General features: G+C 38.6%; 1 long non-coding RNA gene across 2 annotated transcripts in view; it reads right to left on the minus strand.

The window, feature by feature from the left end:
- Positions 1-11,020, minus strand: part of LOC108447221 — a 158,772-nt gene that overhangs the window by 84,580 nt on the left and 63,172 nt on the right. For both annotated transcript variants that reach the window (XR_001862657.1, XR_001862656.1), the window contains exons 2-3: positions 2,409-2,527; positions 242-360 (exon numbers count right to left, since the gene is read on the minus strand). This is a non-coding gene — a long non-coding RNA (uncharacterized LOC108447221). The remainder of the gene's footprint in view (positions 1-241; positions 361-2,408; positions 2,528-11,020) is intronic.

Genomic DNA, 11,020 nt, shown 5'->3' on the forward strand with positions numbered 1-11,020 from the left:
CTGCATGTACAAGGCTAAGTTTCTATATAAACACTAGAAGATAAGCATCATCTCAGCATAGAGTCCCAGTAGAGTTCAGTACAACTTAACATGATAAAGATTCAGCTTCAAGAAAAAAAAATTCAGGAAAAATTTTGAAAATGCTTGGTTATGGCTTGGTCTGCTTGACTTTGTAAGGAAGAGAGCAAAGCTGATGCCATGCGCCTTTAGAAAGTCAGCTCTGAAAACATGATATACTTACAATATTTGACTCCTTGCAGTTAATCCTACAAAGACACACATCCATACAGACATTTGTTTAATTGGGAATCCTCTGAACTCAATTCATGACTGGTCTGGCTCCTGTCTGGTTCCATAAGCCTAAATAGACATGAATAAATGGAGTCAATTGCCAACTCAGGACTCAAATCACTAACAGTCATCATAAAATCTAGTGTCCTGAAGAGTCTGAATACCTGACTCCAGCACCAAAATTGGACCATTCAATGAAGAATAATATAAGAAGGATGACTTCAAAACCACTGACCATGAAGACAAAGAACACTGACTGTTGGTAGTGATGCAATCTTGAACTTTCACACCACATCTCAGGAAATATTACTGCACTATAATTGAGTTGATCAGGTTTCATGAGCACGCCCATGTTTTCTTCTCCATTCCTCAAAGATTTTCATTGGTATGATGCAAAGGACACTACTATCTACTGGGAGGTTGTCTGTGTTAATCTGAAGCAAGTTCATCTCAATTTTTATTTCATCATTGTTTGTAGCTTTTCAGCTTTCAGATCCTCCCTAATGAGGACAGTGGCCAGAGGAACACAACATATATACCTTTTATAAAGACAAAATGAGAGGCAATGTTAAGGCCTCGTACATTTTTTTTTAGTTTTTCTCTTTTCTAAAGAAAACCTTTCAGTCAACCCCGATGCCATAAAAGAAGGTGATGTCATAATTTATGATATTAAACTTGTTACTAAAATGTCATTACACAAGTGATGTTTTAATTGATGATTCTAAACTGGTTAGCAGGAAAGTGTCAAGTGTCACTTTCAAGACATAAACTGCCAGTTATGATTATATAATATCAATTATTCTTTGGAAAACTACATTAGATCAGTTACATCTGAACCAATGTAGTTGGGGCAGGTTCATATTTTTTTAAATGCTGTTCATCCAGTTCTCATTATTAGGAGTAAAATATACTTGGGATGCAATTCAGACTTTTATAACTCTCTCCTTGAAACATAATACCTGCCTTTCTAATTTGCCCTTTCAGATGCCTTCAAAACAACATTGAACTAAAACAAAAGCAGTGAGACAAATTTTATAGCCTTAAGAGCTTGCCTTGTTCTGCAAACATACAAAAACCAAAGTTTGAGATTAAGGTAAGCAAAAATAACAAAACATAATTTTAATAGTAGGTTAAATATAGAGCATTAGGATTTACTGACAGCATGCGGGTTACTATGAGCCCTGCTTTGACGCTGGATCTCCTAAAGTTTAGTGTCCAGCTGCTCTCCAAATTCCTCTAAATCTTACTTAGGCGCAGAACCAAGAGAATATATTAGTATCTGAAATGCATGTAGCCAGATTTTAAAAACTTAATCCCTTTTAGGGATAGTTACAAGTAAAGGCAGCAAGTTTAGTTCACGTGTACTCTCTGGGTCCAACAGGAGTAGACTGAGTCACTGCTGATGCTGATCTGATCGAGCGAGTTTATAGCATTTCCCTGTGTTAAAGCTGCACTCTGCTCCTTGCTGTCAGCGACATATCTCTGGCTTACTGGCAAAGTTGTTCAGAGATATCCTGATAACAAGTTAGATGCAACATAACAGAATGAGATTTTAACGGGAATTTCCAAGCTGAAATCTCATCTATTTTATAGAAAATAGGTACAGTCCCTTTAATGAGGGAAAACACAACAGTCAGGACTATCTCTTGGTCAAGATTTGTCTAAGTTTAAATAAGAGGATTTCTCCCATAAATTTCCCTGTTGTAAAATGGCAAAAAATGGCAAGAAAAGTGATGCATATCCATGCAACTACAATGACCCTGAAGAACAGTGGGGACTCAAAAGCCAACAAAATTTGGCTGCTAAATAAGCTAAACTTTTACTTTCCTGAACAGCTTCATGCTCAGATCAGAGGTGATTTATGATGGAAGATGGATGTGGAGATGACTAGCAAATCACACTTCCTTTTACCCTGTTACCTGTACAAACTTCAATCAGAAGTCACATTTCTTGGGAAAGGTCTTGGAGGTTTGATCAAAAGAGTTGCAGAAGGTGATAGGGAGAAGCTGCAAAGGGGTAAGAGCACACTAAGAAATATTTAGAAACAGATGTGATTTTCATTAGGTTTAGTGGAGTTGGTGGAAATTAATCTGCAGGGCAAGACTTTGAAAACTTACCTCATGATTTCATCCATGCAAAAAGAATCAGTTGTCTCCTTTTAGGTCTCTTGTTTTCTACATGTTTTTGCAAGTAATGGATTTGGATATTATCCCACTCTCCACTTCTTTCTGACAAGCTTAATGGTGATAACTGATATAAGTTCACAAAAAAACCAAACCAAAAAACCCCCCAAAAAAACCCCAAAAAAACCCCAAAAAAACCCCAAAAAAACCCCCAAAAACCCAACAACCCTCCCCCCCCAAAAAAACCCATTAAAAGATATAAAAATAGAGCAGAAACAAAAAAGGAAAAAGAGGTGTTAAGTCTTGATTATCCATATGTATCAGGTGTTTTATTACGAACATACGTCCAGGTAGCATTTTACCTGTCAGATTTTGGGGACATACAAATTTCATCAGATATCAGATCTTTAATACAGATGGTGAAATAATGCCAGAATTTTGAATGTTTATTCCCTTAGCCTGCTGTCACATATTCTCTATCCCACAGACATTCTCGTTGGAGCCGGTGATTATTTTTCTCTTTTTCCTCATTCGCTGTAATTATTTAAATTACCCTTTCAAGGCAGAGAGAGCTTGCATCAGCCATCAAGCCGTGCACCATATCACTCTGATTTCCATAACAAGTCAGATAAAATCTAAGCATCAAAGAATGCACACTTGTTGACATGACAGAAGGCTGAAATCCTGTGAGAAAAATGCCTCTTACAAGAAAGATGAGGATAAAAATTCTTTCAAAACCTCAGCAGGTTGAACCTGCCCATCCATGTAGTTGCTGCATCATGGAAACGTGTTCACAGCCCATGGTAGTACTGATCAACCTGTAACAAGGCTCCATCTAACAAAGGCAAAATTCCTTCTAACATTTCCTTGTAACTGAAAGAAGGCATTCAGACACTAGTGGGTTTCATAAAAGTTATATAGTAATTTAAAATTGGTTGCTAATTAATGTCAGATCACAGTGGAATTCCTATGGAATTACAGAGTGGGGCCTCTTTAATTACCAGTTTATAATTATAAATCTCATTGGAATGAAAAACACAAGAACTGTAATAAATGATGATGATCTTGGAAGATCATCTTGGACTAATAAAATCTTCATGTATGTCTCTTAAGGAATTATAGAACAGTAGTCCTGACTTGGGGCAAAAAACATTTTCCATGACGCAGGATTCCCCTTCCTGCATTATTCAAAAACTAAAGAGACAAAAATCTTAGACATTACTTCACAACTAGACCAATTATATTTTGTGAAATTAAAAATACGTCTCAGGCCTCTTAGCACTACATCTTGCAGCCTGTGTACCTGATGGATCACCAAGGCAGGACCTTTCCTACCATCACTGCGCAGTTTTGTCCTTCTCTACTGATCTGCCTTCAAAAAGCCACGGAACTAACCCTGGCTGTGGCACATCCTCAATGCAATTATATAGCAGAGACCTGCAGCCTTCTGTTCAGGTTGTCCTGATCTGTGATGTACTTGAACACAATCAAGGATGAGATGATTAGTACTGTGCATGTTGACTGTTAATTAGGTGTACCCACAGCAGTTTGTCCTATGTTCTGCTGCAAACATCTGGACCTCCCTAAACAGCCGGGGGTGGAGAATTACAACTCTAACAGCTTCACACCAGTATCCTACAGACCAAAAACCGATGAGTATGAATGTTGCTATGAACCTATTGAACCATCTTTTCCACCCTCCAGTTTGACTTTGGGCAGGCTGAACTGAAACAGAAGTTGGGGGGTCTGCCATGTGGAAGCAGACCTATAAGAAGATTTCCCAGCACAGGACCTCATCTCTGCAAGTACAAGAGGCAGGAAGAGGAGGAGAAGGCAGGTATCTCCCTGTCTCCCCAGTGCCATCATAGCATGGGACCCTAGCACTGACCTGTGCACCCACATTCTCACAGCCACCTCAGCCAAAATCATTATCTCCAGAACTTGCATGGGACAAGGAAGAAGATACTGATTTGATTTCAATAATCGTATTCATAATTGACTTGACTTTGCTGGTGAGCAGCAGGTTCTGAGCCTCACGAGCTTGTCTGCATGTCCCAGCAAGTTCAGTCACTTTCTCTCATTCTCTGGAGTGCTCATTACTGCTTTCAGCCATCCTCCTAAGATGTACTTTTCCTCCACAAGGAAATGAGCAGTTCATATGTGGAGGCCCTTCTTCCCTGCTTTTAACAGAATTGTTTTTCTCTGTTCCTTGAATTTTTCCCCAATCCTCTCATAGTTCTATTTCTCCATGCCTTTGAGGCTGCAGCTTCTCCCTGCATCCCATGTACAGCTGTGGGAATCTGTAAACCTGCCAATGAGTACTTTGTAAAAACTTGTTGCAGATCTGATGGGTTTCACTTCGCAAGCCAAGAAACGAAGACTTATGACATAATTGATAATAACAAATTGAGAGAGGAACTATGGCCCCTACCTAAAATAAAAGACAATCACAGTGAATTAAAGGTCATGATATAAAGAATTACACAGAAAAACACTGGGAAATGAGAAAAAATTTAATGCAGGCTACAGTGGAGTTAAACCAGAGATGAATTTGGCTAAATAAAACATAAGAAACCTATTTCCTGTACTAATTACTCCACTTCTTAGAGAAGTGTAATGTTGGCATCAGCCATCATACTAAATTGCACCACAAAACCCCAACATTTAACAGTGTTTTAGCCTACACATTAGGGAGTTTACCAATTTATATTTTGCCTAGCTGTTGTTTATTTCCTGACAATTTTTTCTTGCAGGTTTACTCAGGGGGAGAGATGCTCCTTGAACAGCAGAACTGCTATTCAAGGGCTTTGAGAAGTAAGAACACAATATTATTTCATTTGTTTTTCATTCCACCTTGCAAAACTGTCTCTTTAGCAAATCCAGACCAACAGAATCAAAAGGGAGACTTCCCCACGTGGATGTTAGTGACTGCAACCTCTGTGTTCCATGGGAAACATGGAACACAGAGGTTGCAGCCACTAACACAGGCAGAAGGACAGCTTGTTTCTTCTCATTCATTTTGTTGGCAGAACAAAGACAACAGCACATTAGCAACAGACTTTCATATGGACACTGGAATTAATCAGACTCAAGTTTGCCTTCCTTTAAATCAAAGGGTCATGTGAAGGTGGGGCGAAGGATTTGCAGTGGTATCTTTGTGGGACTGCATTTCTAATTTTGCCCGAGATAAGAGTCCCAGTGCCTTGAATTGCTGATGATTACAATCACCAACAGACACACATACATATTCAGGGAAAGTGTTCGAACTCTCACATTTGTATTCATTTTACTTTGACTCGACTGGAATCGTAAAAGGAATGTGTAAACGAGGAGAGCCTGTTGCTGAAATGAAGTTGAATTTTTTCCCCACAGAAACTTGGGTTCATGACAGCTTTTTGTTGGGCAGGACATTAGCCTTTTGTAATTTATTGCTTTTAGATTAAATCTTGGGAAACTCAATATTGCAGTTGAATGATTAGAGCAATACCCCTTGGAGTAATAAATTTTCTTTGGTGCTATGCATCTCCTGATCATGTTTCCCTTCTAATTACATTTACATAAATGATATTCTGCAAAATTAAATTAACATTCAAACCGTTATGCTGGCAAGGAGAGACAAAAATTAGTTACAAACTTACATCCCTAAAAAACCGAAATGACACCTCATTCTTTCCACAAACTGAATCATATCTATCCCCCAAAGTGTCTCACACACAATTCATTATTCTAGTTGGTTAATCACCGACCTAGAGGCTCTGCTTCCCCTCTTTCGGAAGTTTATTAGTGTAAAGAACTACTTTCCACAGGGTCTCATTAAATAGAAGCAATTGGTGACAATCCAAATTTGGTCAGCAAAGTGCTTTATTCAGAGCTAGACTTGATTTCTATAGTTTTGGCCACAGCACTTCTTCAGGGCTTCCCTCTCTTGGCTCCTGCGCACAGTTCCTCTAGTACGGAGCCCGAAGGCACTTGGCAGGGCTCCCTGTGAACTTAGACTCAGTGCTGCACTGACACTGTCCTGAGCAGGCTGAAGAAAGATGTTCTTGCCCTTCATACGTCCACATCGCCATGCTGGCTGGTGAGCAAAGCCATGATTTCCTGGACTGCTCTCCAAATGATGTAGGATTTCACAGAGAAAGTTTTTGCTTGCCAAGAGGAGGGACCATTATCGTGATGAGGAAAAAAGAGTGCCGGCCTACTGCTTGCTCACAAAGTCAGTCTTCAAACAGCTTTTCCAAGATCTGAAGTTGAAATGGATTGTGCTATGTAGTGTTAATTTGCCTAAGATCACTAATTTCCTGAGTACTCAATCTATTTTCTCAGTGATGTATGAGGATCAGTAGCTTTTGCAGAGAAAAATTGTCTCGTAAGACCTACTTGGAAAGGCATTATTTTTGTTGTCCCATAGAGGATTTGGCCCTTCGGATACCTACCCACTGTAAAGACAGGGTACATCCATCTCCTCTCTCCTCTCTTTTGTCTTTTGATGCAATTAACAAATCATCAAAATACTTAGGCAAAGAACACAGGGCCTATTCTATCACTGGCCATCAGTGAGGCATCACTTGGTTTTATTTGTTGCTCCTACACACACTGCACTGAAGATCACAGTATTTTCATTCAGGAATTTGAATCCTAATCTTTATCCTGCCCACTCTTATAGTCAAGAGCATATAGCATCAAGTCTCTAGTGGTATCAATTCTTATGCAAGTATACTCAAACAATATTGAGACATTAGTAACAAAGTGGGTGAAAAATCATTATTTATTGTATGACACATACATATATAGTCACAACTGGAACTAAGTCTCTCAGCTCTAGTGCAAGTATGCCTGTTTGAGTGTGAGTACACTCTGTAAGTTGTGCATATTTCAATGGGGGAAAATACAGTGTCTGGAGAAGGGGATTAAAGTAGAAATGTCAGAGTTTCTGATTAAATAAAGTCTGTGTATATATGAGCCTGCTTTTCAGTTTGAAACCTGGATGATTTTAACATTTCAATTTTTTAAAGCAAGGTTTGAGTCAGCGACTGAATTTCCTTCTTGAAACACATCAACATTTGCATTTTAGCGTATTTCACTTTACTTGGCAAAGAGATTGTTGGAGTTTTTTAAAAAAAAAAAAAAAGAAAAAGGAACGTTGGGCAGCCTGGCATTTGTTTGAAAACCTAATTTAATTTTCCCTAAACTTCACAGTTTCTGTATTTCTATAGGTCCTACAATAAATAAAGTTAATTAGTTGTAGACATAACATTTAGAGACCATATTTTCTCAGTGTTTGATTGCAGTGAGTCATCTGCATGACAGTTCGCTTTCCAGGACTGCACTTCATTCCTGTTCGCCTCACCCTGGTAAACATAACGTGCCAAACACTCTAGAATTTCTGTTAAATAAGCTCGTCTCACAGCGTTATGGCCCAGGCCCATTCAGAGCCATAACTGAATTCTTTGGCACACAAATTTCTTGGAAAGACCAGGCCGATTTATATGTTTAGGACCATATGACAAACATCTGTTTCGTTGCAAGGAATGCTAGGGTATAACCACAGGTACTGAACACAAATCACGTAGGAAATCCTGGGGCAAGTTCATTAACCGTGACTCCTGGAAAGGACATGAGACCCAAGTTTCCATTTGATGGAACAGCCTGCGCAAGACTATGATGAACTTTCTGTGAAATCTATGAAAATTCAGAGTAGTCAAGGAGATGGGGAACATAATAGCACCAGACCAGCAGGTACATTTACAACAGCAATGTTACACAACAAAATTCCATAAACTTTTCGTCTTCAAGGACTTAAAACTCTAGAAGACAGAACAATAAAACAAAAATGTCATAACTAACTTCTACTGCTAGCATTAAAATTTAATTTAGTTTATTTTATCAGTCTGTTATATTATTCCCGTTATCATTGCCATGCTGTTTTTAACCTGTGTTTAAAAAGCAGCATAGCTTCAAGACATGTCACTGGAGCACAACAAATGTGAGCCTGACAGAGCGCTCAGTGAATCATGGGAGAACCCCTATAATTAAGGAAAAGAGTAAAGAGAATTTGTGAGGTTTCAGCAAAGTTATCAAGAATTCATGAGTACACAGGGTTATGACTCAGTTGTCTAAGGTTATCAGACTCCAGGAGCATTGAACAGTTCGGTGAACAAGACAAGACCATCTGCCATCCACAAAAGGAAAAAATACATTTATCTAGAAGCAGGGCTCTTCCCAAGCTTTCTGAAAAAGCTCCAAGGTGGGGGTCTCAGAACTCTAAAAGGTTGTGTAAAGCCCAGATACCTTATTCAGCTCCTGATGCAGAAGACACCATAGGTCTCAGAACAGAGAAAGGAAAAGAAAAATTTGTCAAGATGTGTCTTAATGACAAATGCAAAGAACACCTGAAGGTATGGCTGATGTTTTCTGTTCTTCAGGACAATCAGAGAACTGCAATCATCTTTTGTCTCTCAGGAGTATCACAAAGCAGAGGAGATACACAATTGTATTTGGATACTATCAGGAGCAACTGGAGTGGTTATGAGTTAATTTAACCATAAAGGTGAGGTTAATCTCTGTATATCAGAGCCTATTAATAAACACTCTTGACCACTTCGGTACCTCTCTCACCACCCTTCCACCCCTGCATTCTGCTGGAACCAAAATGCCCAGCGGATGAGTGGGGAGTCGCTGCATTTTGGGTTGCTCTTCTCAGAAAGTTTGTTTTTTTACTTTCCTTGTATAATTGTCAGGGTCTCCTGAGAGCAGGTTACTGTAGCTGAGAGGAGAAGACCACTCTGTGCAAAAGGCATGGCAGCAGTAAAGAGCAACTGAAGCTGCACTCACAGCACCCATGTTTCTCCACTTCTGCATTTTTGATTGCCTAATTTTTGTTGTTGTTGATGGTGTCTGAAGATTAAATGTTATGTGCAGCAACAGATGTTAGTGATCTCATTCAGAGCTGAATATCTTTTTACACATAATTTGGTTGTGCGCTAGGGGCCAAGAACTTTGGCTTCAGATAAGCAAAATCAAAAGCTGTTTTAACTGGCACATTGAGTCCATTGTCTATAAACATTCACGTTAAGAGAATGAGATCAAATCTGCCAAGGGACATTACTATGTCATGAAATATTTTTGCCCATCACAGAAGAATGACTGGAAAAGAGGGAAAAAGAGGTGATTATGGAGCAGAGGCCTAAATCTGCTTAAAAGCTCCACTAATTATGAGCACACACTACCTTGGGGAATAGTCACAAACTGATGTACAGAAAACATTCAAGAATGAGGAGACAAGGACATTCTTCAAGGAATAAAGCAAGGAAACACTTGAACTTGGCAGCTTCTGCCCTGTTTTGATCGGATGGGTGGCAGCAAATAAAGGGCAATGCCAAAAAGATTAGTGTTAGGTAGGATGGGATTTTCCTAGGTATATGAAAAACAACAGACCAGGAAACAGGAGCACTGTGATACTAATCCATTTTTTTCAAGCAGTCACAGATTTTTAATGTAAATACCCATAGATCACATCAGAAGGGAGCCACCAGGAAGTTGTCCCAGGAGCTCTTACAAGTAATATTTTTAATGATCTATATTATTATTGTTAGAAGCATGGGAGCTGTGTTCTCTTTGGAACAGTGAAGGAAGAAGGTTGAGAAGGAAATACAGTTTCAAGACACGAAGATGCAACTTTTGAATCAAACTGCTTTTGAGGGATTAAAAACTGGAATCAATTGATCAAAGAGAAAGGTGGCAAGTATTTGACTTGTCTCAGGGGAAATCCTTGGGAATCTCACACACCTTTTCAAACTGCATTCAGACTGTAAGAAAAATGTATTTCTCCAAGAAGCATCTATTGTTATTGTTGATGTTATTAAACAGTATCATTGAAACAACCAAGGGTAAACAGAATTTAATTTAGGCCTTCTGAATATTAACAGTGTTATTCTCAGAATCAAAAACTGGTTCTTTGGCTAGAATAAAAACATTTGATTGTGTTTTGCTGTGAAAACATTGTGATTTGCTGTACTGTTCATGATTAATGTTGGTCTTTCAAAAAGTTGTTTTCCTTTGTGCAATGTAAATAAAGCTTCTTTCCAGTGTTGCTAAAATCCTGGCTTTCATTATGCATGGCAAAGGCGAGGTTGCTGATGCTTTATGATCTTTAGCAAGTACCACAGACATTTCTGGAACATGAAATCAAAAGTAAGAGCAAGTAGCATTAAAATGTTCTTTGAGCTACTTTCTCTAATCACAACATGAAAGTTCTTTTTCATTTAGTGTATGTGAACTGCATTCAAAGCAAAATAAAAATAATTCTGAAACTGAGACTTTTTCTGGAATGGATTCAGTGCTGGAATAGAGTCAAGTAAAACCTTCTTTTCATGACAACTGAATTTGAGTATTGTATTTCTTATTTGATGTGACATCTCATCACAAGATCCTCCAGGCACTGTGCATGGATCACCTTTAAAATATAGACATCCTAATATTACACTTCTTCTGTTTCTCTACGGTAGTAATAATTCACTTTCACATAAGCTTCTTGGAAGGAAAGCCAGAAGAGTCAACTTTTTATGCCATGTACATCTCTTAAATAAAGGCTGTCATGAAGACTCTTT

The sequence above is a fragment of the Corvus brachyrhynchos genome, unplaced genomic scaffold (genome assembly GCF_000691975.1).
Source record: "Corvus brachyrhynchos isolate BGI_N302 unplaced genomic scaffold, ASM69197v1 scaffold416, whole genome shotgun sequence".
NCBI classification, from domain to species: domain Eukaryota; kingdom Metazoa; phylum Chordata; class Aves; order Passeriformes; family Corvidae; genus Corvus; species Corvus brachyrhynchos.